Raw genomic sequence first — 14,960 nt, 5'->3', positions numbered from 1 at the left:
AATGGGTCACGCGGATCCGAGCCGGATTGGAACGTTTCGGTTAATTAACTAATTAATTGAATTAAATAAATAATTAAAACAAAATTTTGTCCAAAAAATAATCTCTCGATCATTTTCCGAAGCCGAAGCCGAGCAAGCGACGACGACGACGACGCGAGGGGGATCCCTCTTTCCAACCCTTTTAACAATTAATAGAAGTGTTTCTCTATTTAAACACTTCTATTTTTCTTTCCACCACCGATGAGGGAGAAATGCCTTTTTACTAAAGCATAAGAGGACTTTTCAAGTTCCCAACTTTTCAAGTTCCTCTCTTTTCATCTTCCCTCCGTTTCTCATTAACTCTTTCTATATACCCAACATGGATATAAGGTGAAGTTTCAGGTTGAACACCCTTATGCAGGTTACACACTTTATGGGGTCCTTAAGATGATAGAGTGGGCTGCACGCCATAGATTACATCATGGTTTAGATACTGGATTAGTTTTGTTTATCCTCTTGAACAAATGTGTGGTTGTTGGGCATGAGGTTATACCCGAACTCCATTTGATAATGTCGAAAATTATAAATCAAAGAGAGCGTAATTATAATTGGTTGATATCAGTTTCAATGGAGAGATTTGGGGAAAGGCAAGCTACTTCAAGGTGAATATTTGAATTGATCGTAACGAAATTGATAGCAAGGAAGAATGGAGTAAGAAGGGAATTGCAACTCTTGTTAGCCATATGTGTCGCTTGTTGTTGGTAAACATGACGAAGGTTCCCTATGTTGCTTCTACTAGTGCTTCCATAAGTTTGAGTGAGATATATAGGTGCATTACTCTTTTGAACATATCTCACATTACTAAACATCCATGCCATGTTCCAAAGCTAATCAAGAATTATGCAACCATGTCTAGACTACTCCAAGTTGCCAACCAAAGTATGATATTATCCCTACACGGTTTTGCCTGCTCTAGCCATGTTTATTATACTCCACATTGCCGGATGATGTATCCTGACTTGAACCTTGAGGACAAGGTTCTTTTTGGAGGCGGGTGTATTGTTGTGAACCAAGTTGACTCTATAAGGGTCTATGAGTTGAAAGTGGTGAATGAGATCGAGCCAGGTAAAATATTGGAGTGTTTTTTTTGGGATCCAGGCCCAATTAACATTTGGTTGAAAGGGAAAATGAGTTGGAAAGAAGGGTTTATACTAGGGATACGTACAAAACTGAATCGAAAACCGAACCAAACCGCAACCCGAGTCAAACCGAGAGAAAAAACCCGACTAGTGGTTGGTTTGACTTGGTTTGGTATTGAAAAAAAACCCGACTATATTTGGGTTGGTTTGGTTTTAACTAAAAAAAAACAACCCAAGACCAAACCAATCTGACATTATATATATAATTTTAAAGTTTTATTTTATACATAAAAATATTTACTTTGATATAATTTTTAAATATTTCTTATACTTTTTCATTGTTTTTATCTTTTAATATATTATTTCAAGTTTGAAACTTAGAATTCTGAATGGTTCAATAAAGATTATAGTCCACAGATGTTGGTAATTATAATAAAGCTTAAATCAAAATCAAATTAATACTAATGCAAAAAGAAAATCAATTTAACACTAAGAGTGACAATATTATTGAATATTTGTTCTTTGGTTTTACATTGGTTTAGACAATTCAAATAATAATCTAATTTTAATTTCCTTTAATATTTAGTCATGTAACTAATACTTATTAAACTTATTTTAGCATGATTTAGTACTTTTTAATTATGATCATTTTCATTATGACTTGTTAATTTGCAATATTTGTTTTACGCGATTTCATTATTTATTTTTTTACTAGATATTTTAGTGTCATTACTCATATCATATTTCGTGTTATTTTCTTAAGAAACACCTTAGACGATAGTTGTATTTTGGTAGGACTAAAGAAATATTTGAAGTACAAGTAAATTATATATTTGTATGAATACTTTACCGGGAAAACCTGAAAATCCGAAAAACCTAAAAAAATCTGAAAAAACCCGAGGTTGAAAAACCCGAATTTTATTGGTTTGGCTTTGTTTATAGATTTAAAAATTCGACACGAATGGTTTGGTTTGATATTTGAAAAACCCGAACCAACCCGGTTATGTACACCCCTAGTTTATACATATTGAAGAAAATGTTTGTCCTCTCCTCTTCTTCTAGAGTCTTATTATTTCAATATTTCCATTGTATTTCTGTAGTTAGAGTATTGCAATCACAATTCTAAAGTTGTAATTATGTTTTAGTTCTCTTCTTAATATAGTGAGGAATTCAGGTTTGTTACAAATACCTTTATCCACCAAAGGTAGAAGAGATGGGAAAAACTAACTACTACTTTGGTATACTATTTGATTCTATGCAAGATTAATTACATCTAATTCGGCTCTTGAAATATCTGTCAGGTTCTTTTTGAATCAATGTAAATTTAAGTTCACTTTCATCATTTGGAGTCATATGACTGAAAATGAGTGTTGGTAGTTGAACGTTGAAACAGATTTTGTCTACTTTCTTCAGAACCAATAAGAGCTGATACCACTACCCCCTACTGACAACAAACTTTCATCTCTGACAAAAATTCTCCTAATTGCGATAGCTATTAAGAATATGGTCACTGGCAATTGAGTTCCGCATATGCATTGGAATTCAAAATGATACTCCTGTTGAAATTTCAAACGAAATGCCCCGTTGGTTCACTGAAAAATTTGGTATGCAATTTTTTTCCAGTAATAATGGTGTATGGACCTTGAGGAAAACAACTTCAATGTATACATCATCTCCTTATATAGATAGCGGCAAAGAAAAAGCTTTTGAAAATGTTAAGATTTTGGTAGTTCCTTCGGTGTTTGCAAGTGAATTGGTTTTGACAAACATTTTAGGAACTATTTATGGATGATACTGTTTTATCAAAAGGATGTGAGTTAGTTCTGATTAAAATGTCCATCTGCATACAGTTGTGTTCATCATCCGAAACATGTACCTCTATTGCTTTTAAAGTTTTCATCATCTTCTTATGCTTAGTTAGTAAGTACTTCATCGTCACTGAATGTTAGTTTATTATTGAGATAAATGTCAAAAACACACTTAAACTATTGAGAGTGTGAGTTTCATACCTAAACTATCACTTATTTGTTTGTGAAACACACCTCATTGATGTGTGTGATGTACTCTCTTTTATTTGAAAAAACGTTGGCACATGACATCCACATGGATAAAATATTCCACCTTGACAAAAATTAAATAATAAACTATTAATATTAATTAAAGATTAAAGTATTACTATCCAAAAATATATATATATATATATATATATATATATATATTTTAAATTAAATTATTTTTCTTACCCCACTCCACCACTTCCTCCCGTAGCCCCCCGTACAATTCCCCGTCCTTTTTTTTTAAAAAAATATTCTTTTATAAATGTAACATCCGGCAATTTGAAATAACTATGAAAAAGCTTGAAATTGGAAATAGTCATTTTTTTTGAAAAATTTAAAATCTGGAATTTGGTTAAGTGTGGGAAATCAGTGAGTTTTCGCCAAATTTGAGCAGTCATAACTCCTAGCTCAGGATGATTTAGGAGTAGTTCTAGTTATGTTTGGAAAGCCCTTGGAATGATCTTTCCAACGCCGCCAAGTTTTCTTGATTCCAATTTCGTATGAGCGAGTTATGCCCTTTGAAATTTGGGCAGTTGGTAGGAAATCCGTTCGGAAATTTAAGGGCATTTTGGTCTTTTCCCTAGCCATTTCTTTTGGGATTATATTGTTGTGTTAGGCTGATTCTTGGATCATTTTTGGTCCCATTTTTAAGAGTGAAATCTAGGGCTTGAGAGAAGAAGAAAAGAAGAAGAATAGGAGAAGAAGAGGAGGAAGAGAAGATCAAGCAAGGAGTTTCCGTCAAGGATCCTCGTGGATATCGTCGGGGGTGATCCCTACTAGGTATGTGAGTTCTTAGTGTGGGTTGAATCCTTTCCCCTACACACCAAACTCATTATTATTGAGAAAGATTGGATATGTTGTTGAAGTTGTTGGGTTGTGTTGTTGATGTTGTTGATTGTGTTGTTGAAGTTATTGTTGGTTGTGGGACATGATTTGGTTGTGCGTTTGAGTTGAATCTCTTGTTTATTGAGGGTTTTTATGATCCTTAGTGTTTGGGGTTGAATCCATTGAGGTTAGAGAGGTTTAGAGTGGAAGAAAAGAGGGATAAAAGTCGGGTTTTCTGGGGAATGGTCTGGCGCGTCGCGCTTGCTAGCGCACCCTAAAGGGGACTCTGAAGTCCAGCCCTTGGGGCGGCACGCCTCTCAGAGCACCAGCAGGTGCCTTCTGAGCTTCGAGGGCTGGTGCTCCGCACCTTGCAGAGCGCCAAGGACGCCATGTTTCCCCATTCTTTCCATGCTTTCTCACGCATGTTCCTAGGTATTATACCTATGTTTCCTAGTTGTTTCCAACACTCTAAGGTACGTTTAGACATCCCGAATTCATCTATAAACATGTGATCATATACCTTGAATCCATAGTTCAATTAAAGGCGAGTTTGGATCAAAGTCAAGTGAAGTTAGAGTCAAGTCAAGCAAGTTAAGAAATAAGTCCAAGCAAGTCTTTAGAGTTGTTCAAGAGTCTTTATTGAACGTTTTAACTGCATTCTAAGGCTCAAGTTTCAAGTCGAGTAAAGAGTATAGAGTTTCAAGTCGAGTAAAGAGTATAGAGTTTCAAGTTAAGTCAAGAACATAAAGTTGAGTTCATTTCTCAAAGATATTAGGGAACTATGTATTCCCAAAGAAGTTTTAAAGAAATGTTTTTACATTTAAACAAGGTTGGAAACTGAGATTTCCAAAAGAGCCTTCGGGCTAGTTTTTGAGTAATTATCTCATATCGGCAGGAAGAAATATGTTTTAAAAACATAAGAGCCAGTACATTTTTGGGAGTAGTATCGAGCACCGAATTGGGGGAGCGTTCAAAGAACCCATAGCCCCCATAGAACCATGTTAGCCACCATGGGTAGAAAAGGATCATACTTTTTAGATGAATCATTTTCAGATTAGACTAGTGGATCCATTAGGCAGTTCAGGTCTTATACCTTTGGCGGGGTATAAGATGCTCTGGCAGCGTGAGGTCGATCGATGTATCATCACTATAGCTCTTATGTGATGGTTGTCGGTTAGAGAAACTCCCACAACAGTTATTGTATTTTAATACACAGAAATTATTGTATTTTTATATACATCAGTTCATTTGTATTTCTATATACATCTCGGGCTTATTGTATCTTTGTATACACACAGAGTTTATAGTATGTTTTAAACAGTCTTTCTTTATATCGCACTTGCTTTAAATTGCCTTATATTGAAAGAGGTCAGTCAGGTTGAGTTGAGCCAGGTAAGTTATTCAGTTTCTTCCAGATTTCTTTCTAGCCTTTGTTGCTTAGTTTTCCAACTCGCATACTCGTACATTCCATGTACTGATGCCAGTTGTCCTGCATCTTATGACGATGCAGATACAGGTACCGCGGATCAGCATCCTGCACGTCGTTGATCCAGCTGAGCATTCCAGAGTCAGTGGTGAGCCTCCTTACATTCCGGAGGACTTAATTATTTTGTGTTCCTAGTTTTGTTTTATTAGGATGTTGTGGGGTCTGTCCCAACATCCATCTCAGTACTTTAGAGGCTTCATAGACAGTCAGTCAGTTAGTTTTGAGTCTCTCATCTATGTATATATGTAAATATTCTATTTTGAGATTCGAGTTGCCCTTGTGGCCAGATTTCATAAGTTAAGTTGTTTTGTAAATCTTGCATTTGCATTGAGTTTTTCTGTTGAGTTATATTTCCGTTGAGTTAAGAAAGCCAGACCAAGGGTTTGCTTAGGGCCAACAATGGTCTCCGAGTGCCGGTTCCGCCCAGGGCGTAGGCTCGGGGCGTGACAAACTTGGTATCAGAGCACAAAGTTCAAGAGTCCTAGGGAGTCTATCAAGCCGTGTCCGTAGAGTCCTAGTTATCGATGTGAAGCGCGCCACATCTATAATTGGGAGGCTACAACATTTAGGAAGATTTCTCATTTCTTTCACACTCATATCGTGCGTTAGAGTTGATCTCTTAATCCGTGCTTGTGCGTGTTTTCAGATAGTCATGCCTCCATGAAGAGTTGGTAGAGGGCGTCTTCCTAAACGTTATGTGGATGAGCGAAAGTTACCTTATGCCCCGAGAGTGCAAGATCAAGGGGAAGTTTCTAATGCAGAGTTCAGAGACGCAATTAGAATTCTGAGTCAAGCTGTAACTAATCAGATTGGTCAGCAAAGGGGAGCTCGACATGAATGAGCTGACACTTCTAGGATCTATGAGTTCTTAGGGATGAATCCTCCGAGTTTCATGGGTTCGAGCACTACTGAGGATCCAGAGGACTTCATTGAGGAGGTGAAGAATATTTTTGATGTGATGCATGTGGCAGATACTGAGCGGGTTGAACTAGCTGCGTATCAATTAAAAGATGTTGCTAGAACTTGGTTCGACCAGTGGAAAGAGGGCAGAGCTGAGAATGCACCACCTGCGAGTTGGGCCGGTTTTGAGGAAACTTTCTTAGGGAATTTCTTTCCTCGAGAATTGAGAGAGGCCAAGATACGTTAGTTCCTCACACTTAAGCAGGAGTCTTTGAGTGTTCATGAGTACAGTCTGAAGTTCACCCAACTATCCCGCTATGCTCCGGAGATGGTGACGGATATGAGAAATAGAATGAGCTTGTTTGTTGCTGGGCTGTCTCGGTTGTCAAGTAAGGAAGGTAGGGCTGCAATGCTTATCGGGGACATGGACATATCCAGGTTAATGGTCTATATACAGTAGGTTGAGGATGAGAAGCTGAGGGACAGAGAAGAGTTCAGAAGTAAGGGAGCCAAGACCGGTAATGAGTCCGGGCAGTAGAAAGGTAATTCAAACCGTTTCTCCTTTCAGCAAAGGCAAAAGGGACCTGCTCCATCATCTGCTAGAGCACCTGCACCCAGATACAAAGGTGAATTTTATGGCCAGAATTCGAAGGACTTCAGGGCTAGACCAGCACAATCTTCGGGTAGTGTGGCGCAAGGGAGTAGTAAGCCTCCTGCCTGCACCAAATGTGGTAGGAACCACTCAGGTATTTGTCGAGAGGGCTCCATTGGTTGTTTCAGGTGTGGTCAGAATGGACATTTCATGCGAGAGTGTCCAAAGAATAGGCAGGGTAATGGGGGCAATAAAGCACAGTCTTCTTCAGTTGTTCCACCAGACAGGACGACACCTAGAGGAGCTACTTCTAGTGTAGGTGGAGGAGCAAACCGCCTCTATGCAATCACCAGTCTCCAGGAGCAAGAGAACTCTCCTAATGTTGTCACTGGTACGATCATAGTCTTTGCTTTTGATGTGTATGCTTTGCTAGACCCAGGAGCAAGTTTATCTTTTGTAACTCCTTATGTTGCAAATAAGTTTGATGTTCTTCCTGAAAGACTTTGTGAACCCTTTTGTGTTTCTACACCTGTTGGGGAGTCTATTCTAGCGGAAAGAGTCTATCGTGATTGTCCCGTTTCTATCAATCACAAGAGCACCATGGCTGATTTGGTTAAGTTAGACATGGTAGATTTTGATGTCATTCTAGGTATGGATTGGCTTTATGCCTGTTATGCATCATTAGACTGTAGAACTCGAGTGGTCAAGTTTCAGTTTCTGAATGAGCCAGTCTTAGAGTGGAGTAGTAGTTTAGCAGTGCCTAAGGGTCGTTTCATTTCGTACCTTAAGGCAAGGAAGTTAGTTTCAAAGGGTTGTATCTATCACTTAGTCCGAGTTAATGACTCTAGTGTTGAGGTACCTCCTTTTCATTCAGCTCCTATAGTAAGAGAGTTTCCAGAAGTCTTTCGGCAACAAGTAAAAAATATTTTTGATATGTATATATCTAACAAAAAACGGGAATAAAATTGAAAGCAGAAGGTTAGGTAAAGTGGGTAGAATTTATTTTTATTTTTTAAATAATATCTAAATTAGTATTTGAAGGGGGGGGGGGGGAGATGAAATAAAAAAATTAAATACTTTTATAAAAGAAATTTAAGCAAAAAATAATAATTTAAAAATTGGTGGGGCTGGCGCGGAGGGGGGGGGGGGAGGGGTACGGTGAGAGGAAGTTATGGAGTGGGATAAGAAAAATATTTTACTATGAAAAAATATTATTTTTTTTGAGATAATAATTTTTTAATCTTTAATTTTAACTAATACTAATATTTATTTAAATTTTGTCAAGGTGAAACGTTTTATCCATATGGAGTATGATGTGACACTTTTTTTTTGAATAAAAGAGAGAGTGTATTACACATCACGATGAGAGTGTTATAAAAGATAGAAGTGTGTTTCTCAAACTAATAAGTGATAATTTAGGTATGAAACTCACACTCTTAATAGTTTAGGTATGAAACTAAAAAAAATGGGATAGTTTAGATGTGTTTTTGACACTTATCTCTATATTATTCTCCAAAAGTGAACTTAATTTCTACATAACTATAAATGCCCTTAGGAAACCTCTTAGTTTCTAATTTTCTCCAACTCTGTCTCGTGACATCATAACACAAACATAAAGTACCGATTTTAAATTTGCGATGAATAAAATCTCCCCATCACAAGACATGATGCGACTTTGGGTTGTATGCCCTTCCACATTGAAAGGAAGTGAATGATATGACTCTCCCATAAGACATGATGAAAACAAAGTATTGCACTTTCTACGTAATTATAACTGCCTTTGTTGTACTTCTCTATAGTAGTAGTAATTGCAAACTTTACTAATTTAGAGAGAGTTCATTCAACAACTGTTTGAATAAGTCTGATTAACTACTACAAAGTAAATATGAAATTAGTAAACATAATTCATCTCTAATTTACTACTACAACAGCAGGCGATTGTGGATTCAGCACCAAAAGTAGCAAGCATTGAACTAGTGCTCCAAATTGGCACTAGATCTTATGCTAATCTTACTCAATGTTTTCTTCCCGAGCATGTTATTGTTGTCAATCTGTGTATAAAACAGAATTACTGATTCCAATAAACTTTGCAGAAACACGAAGTAACCAAAGTATTAATGAACCAGTAGAAACAGAAGAACATAATTAAGTCAGAACAACTAAAATCTGTAATACATACTAGAATCTGGAAAAAGACAGAACGGAAAAGATCAAGCCCATTGAATGCACAGTGTCCCCTTAAGGAAATTATTCCCCTTTAGTATCCGAGGTTTGATTTGGAATATGTCCTCCCAGGATAGAATGATCTCAATCACCAGTGTATTGATACCCAAAACTTTGGTGTCAACGAACCACTCAACAACAAAAAAGTACACGAAGAAACTTTGTGCAGAAGAAGAAGAAATCAGAAAATTTTGTAAGGAAATAATCTGAAGAATCAATGTATTTATAGGCAAGAAGAACTGGTTCCGAAAGGTTGCAACCCTTTCAGAATCCACACGACCATTCATGAAAGTTTACAACCTTTCAAACAGTCATGGCTGTTGCTGAAAGTTGCAACATTTTAGAACAACCACTTCCAACGATGGGAAATTTAAATAAAATGGGTCACGCGCGGATCCGAGTCGGGTCGATCAATTAACTGAATAATCAAAACGTTTCGGTTAATTAACTAATTAATTGAAACGTTTTGGCCATTTAATTTAATTAATTAAATAAATAATTAACTAAATAATTAAAACAAACTTTGTCCAAAAAATAATCTCTCGATCGATCATTTTCCAAAGCCAAAGTCGAAGACGAAGCCGAAGCCAGGCTGAGCGAGCGACGTCGACGACGGCGCGAGGGGGGTCCCTCTTTCCAACCCTTTTAACAATTAATAGGAGTGTTTCTATATTTAAACTCTTCTATTTTTCTTTCCACCATCGATAAGGGAGAAATGCCTTTTCACTAAAGCATAAGAGGACTTTTCAAGTTTCTAACTTTCCAAGTTCCTCTCTTTTCATCTTCCCTCCATTTTCCATTAACCCTTGCTACATACCCAACAATCCCCCACATGAATGGGGAATGGTTATAACATAAGGAATGCACATACTAGTGTGTACTTTACAAGAAAGGATCAATTGCATCTGGATAAGTAGGTTTCCCCTTGGACTTTTCGTAGTGAACATATGTCGGATATACTCGGTCAATCGGTAGATGCGATATCTTTGAACCGTCGAGCTTTGGTGTATACCTAAACAACAATATGTCACACAATTAACCTTTTACGGTTTATGGTTCTTACAGTTGTGTTCGTTTCAGCCATGAACACCTCCTGGTTTCATGAGTGTATAGAGAATAGACTTTTGACATAAAATCCTCTTCGAAGCGGCTTACACTTCACACTCACATAGGTGATTTCTAATCGTGTCATCTTGTAGATACACTATTTGATCAAATCTGCCAAACTTAGCAAATCATTAAAAACTTTAAGCTTTATTAACTCATTAACAAGCCTTAAAGTCTTAACCTTGTTCCTGAACATTGTTTTCATCGTGAGAATGGATTGAGTTGATTGACAATGTCGAACCATCAGTCACAACTTTGTTTTTCTCCTTAAATATAGCTCTTGGGATTTCTAGTTTGCTAGATAGAGTTACCTCCATGCTGACTTGTCCTAAGCCGTAAACCCATTCCCTTAGATGATCTTTCAACTGCCTCTCTCAGTAGGCCTTTCATTAGTGGATCTGACACATTATCGCTTGACTTCACATATTCAATAATGATAATTCCACTAGAGAGCAGTTGTCTTACGGTGTTATGTCTCTGTCGTATATGACGAGACTTCCCGTTGTACATGACACTCTCTGCCCTACCTATTGTTGGTTGATATTGCAATGTATGCAAATAGGTCCCACAAGTTTGGGCCAGAATAGAATATCCTTTAAGAAATTCCGGAGCCATTCAGCTTCTTCACCAGCCTTATGTAAAGTAATAAATTCAGATTCCATTATGGAGCGAGCGATACATGTTTGTTTGGACGATTTCCAAGTGACTACTCCTCTACTAAGTGTAAACACATAACCACTTGTGGATTTTACTTCATTTGACCCGGTGATCCAATTTGCATCACTATATCCTTCAATCACAACAGGATATTTATTATAATGTAAAACATAGTGTTGTGTATGTTTCAGATACCCCAACACACGTTTCATTGCCATCTAGTGAGTTTGATTCGGATTATTAATGAGCCGACTCAGTTTGCTAATAGCACATGCTATATCTGGTCGCGTACAATCCATAATATACATCAAACTTCCCAATACTCTGGCATATTCTAATTGAAAGTCACTTTCACCTACATTCTTTTGAAATGTAAAGCTTAAATCAATTGGAGTTTTGACAACATTGAAATTTAAGTACTTGAACTTATCCAATACTCTTTCCATCTAATGAGACCGAGATAATGCTAGTCCCTGAGGAGTTTTGAGAATCCTAATCCCTAAGATCAAATCAACAACTCCTAAGTCCTTCATATCGAACTTGTTGGACAGCATGCACTTAGTAGCATTTATATCGTCAATATTTTTACTCATTATTAACATGTCATCAACATACAGACAAACAATGACTTCATGATTCAGAACGTTTTTAATGTAAACACACTTATCACATTCGTTAATCTTGAATCCATTTGCCAACATTATTTGGTCAAATTTAGCATGCCATTGTTTGGGTGCTTGCTTGAGCCCATAAAACAACTTCACAAGTTTGCACACTTTCTCTTCTTTACCAGGAACGACAAACCCTTCAGGTTGTTCCATGTAAATTTCTTCCTCCAACTCTCCAATTAAGAAGGCTGTCTTTACATCCATTTGGTGGATTTTAAGATCATGCACTGCCGCTAGTGCTATTAACATCCTAATTGATGTTATCCTTGTTACTGGAGAGTATGTATTAAAGTAGTCCAGACCTTCCTTTTGTCTGTATCCTTTGACTACAAGTCTAGCCTTATATTTGTCAATAGTCCCACCGGCTTTCATTTTCCTTTTAAAGATCCACTTTGATCCTAAATGTTTATTTCCAGGAGGAAGATCAGCCAATTTCCAAGTATGATTACTTAAAATTGATTCGATCTCACTATTGACTACTTCTTTCCAATAGATTGACTCAGATGAAGACATAACTTCTTTAAATGTTGGAGGCTCATTTTCATGCAAGAATGCCACAAAATATGATCCGAAAGGAGTGGATTTCCATTGGAGATTACTATGCCTAGGATCCTCATTAGGTAGTGTATTTTCCATTGATTCTTCCCGTGGTCGTCTAGGTCTTTCACTTGTCGACTCACATTCAGTTTTATACAGATAAATGTGTTCAAAGAACTCATCGTTATCTGACTAAATTACCGTATTCACATGAACTTCAGGATTATCAGATTTGTGAACCAAAAACCGACAGGCCTTACTGTTCACAGCATATCTAATAAATACACAGTCCACTGTTTTGGGTCCAATTTTCACCCTCTTGGGTAAAGGAACCTCTACGTTGGCTAGACACCTCTACACTTTAAAATATTTCAAGTTGAGTTTCCTTCCTTTTGATAACTCATATGGAATCGATTGCATTTTGCTTCTGGGTACCCTATTGAGTATTTTGTTAGCCGTAAGGATGGCTTCCCCCCACAGGTTTCACGGTGAACGAGAACTGATTATCAAGGCATTCATCATTTCCTTTAATGCTCTATTTTTCTGTTTCGCCAAACCATTTGATTGTGGTGTATAAGGTTCAGTAGTTTGATGAATAATACCATATTCCAAACATATCTCTGCAAAAGGAGATTCGTATTCTCTACCCCTATCACTCCGAATCATTTTTATCTTTAGATTCAATTGATTCTCCACTTCATTTTTGTATTGCTTAAATGCATTAATTGCTTCATCCTTACTATTAAGCAAATATACATAACAAAATTGAGTGCAATCGTCAATAAAAGTTATAAAATATTTTTTCCCACCACGTGATGGCGTCGACTTCATATCGCATATATCTATGTGAATTAAGTCTAAAAGTTTTGAATTTCTTTCAACACACTTATAAGGATGTTTAACAAACTTACTTTCTACACAAATTTCGCATTTCGATTTATCGCATTTGAAATCAGGCAATACTTCTAAAGTAATCAATTTCCGCAAGGCTTTGTAATTTACATGTCCCAAACGGGCATGCCATAAATCATTTGACTCAAATAAGTAAACAAAATCAGAATTCTTATTAATACTGTCAATAACCATTACATTCAGTTTGAAGAGGCCCTCAGTGAGGTAGCCATATCCTAAGAATATCTCATTTTTACTTATTACAACTTTATCACTAACTAGGACACACTTAAACCCGTTCTTAATGACCAGTGCAATAGAAACTAAATTCTTCCTAATAGTAGGAACGTGCAGAACATTGTTCAGAGTCAACACCTTGCCGAATGTCATCTTCAACATAACTTTTCCAGTTCCTGCAATCCTTGTTTTTTCTGTGTTCCCCATGAACAAATCTTCGTCGAACTCAGCAGGAGTGTACGTTGCAAAGGCTTCTTTCGCAGAGCAAATATGTCGAGTGGCACCTGAGTCGAGAAACCACTCCTTGGGATTTCCAACTAAGTTGCACTCCGAGATCATTGCATATAGGTCATCTGCATCTTCCATCTCTTCCATGATGTTTGCTTGACTCTTGCCTTTGTCTTTGTCTTTGTCTTTATCCTTTCTTGGAGCACGACAGTCAGAAGACTTGTGACCAGCCTTACCACAGTTGTAACAATTGCCCTTGAATTTCTTCTTGGCCTGTTCTGACTTCTGTCCGTTGGACTTATTTCTCTTCTTGCCTTTAGTAGGAGCTTCTTCAACAATATTAACTCTAATTAATGTCAAACTATTACGTGACTTCTTTTTAGCGATCTTGTTATCTTCCTCAATCTTGAGCCGAATCACAAGATCTTCAAGCTTTATTTCCTTACGTTTGTGCTTTAGATAATTCTTGAAATCGTTCCACGAAGGAGGCAACTTCTCGATCATTGCACCCACTTGAAAAGCTTCATTTACTACCATATCCTCAGCAATCAGATCATGGAAAATAAGTTGAAGTTCCTACACTTGTGATCCAACAGTTTTACTATCTGACATTTTATAGTCTAAAAACTTAGCGACCACAAACTTTTTCAAGCATGCATCTTCTGTTTTATATTTCTTCTCAAGTGCATCCCACAATTCTTTCGAAGTTGTCATTGCACTATAGACATTATATAAGTCATCCTCTAAAGCACTCAAAATGTATCCCTTACATAAGAAGTCTGTCTGTTTCCATGTTTCAATAATCATGAACTTTTCTCTGTCTGGCATTTCAATAGCAGGCACTGGAGTTACTTCATTGGTAAATTTCTGCAGAACAAAAGTGGTAAGCCAGAAAAATACTCGTTGCTACCATCCTTTGAAATTCACACCAGAGAATTTTTCCGGTTTCTCTGCTGGTGGTACAACAGTTCGGGTTGGTGCAACAACAACCACCGTCACATTATCATTTGCCATTTTAGAATCAGAATTTGTAAAAAACAGAAATTGATACAAATGACTCAATAAGCAATAACTTAAATTGCAAACTTAATAGGAGTATAAAACCACGAAGGTTTTTGTCTCCACTAGAACCACATATTAAAATACAATAAAATAATTTCCTTAAGATTGTTGCAAATCTGTGCTTAAAACAGAATTACAAATTCCAATAAACTTTGCAGAAACACGAAGTAACCAAAGTATTAATGAACCAGTAGAAACAGAAGAACAAATTAAGTCAGAACAACTAAAATCTATAAAACATACTAGAATCTGGAAAAAGACAACGGAAAAGATCAAGCTCACTGAATGCACAGTGTCCCCTTAAGGAAATTATTCCCCTCTAGTATCTGAGGTTTGATTTGGAATATGTCCTCCCAGGATAGAATGATATCA

Source organism: Solanum verrucosum, unplaced genomic scaffold, assembly GCF_900185275.1.
Source record: "Solanum verrucosum unplaced genomic scaffold, falcon-dt-bn FXZP01000026.1, whole genome shotgun sequence".
NCBI classification, from domain to species: Eukaryota; Viridiplantae; Streptophyta; class Magnoliopsida; order Solanales; family Solanaceae; genus Solanum; species Solanum verrucosum.
The sequence above is the reverse complement of the archived record's forward strand: the minus strand, read 5'-3'. Positions refer to the sequence as shown.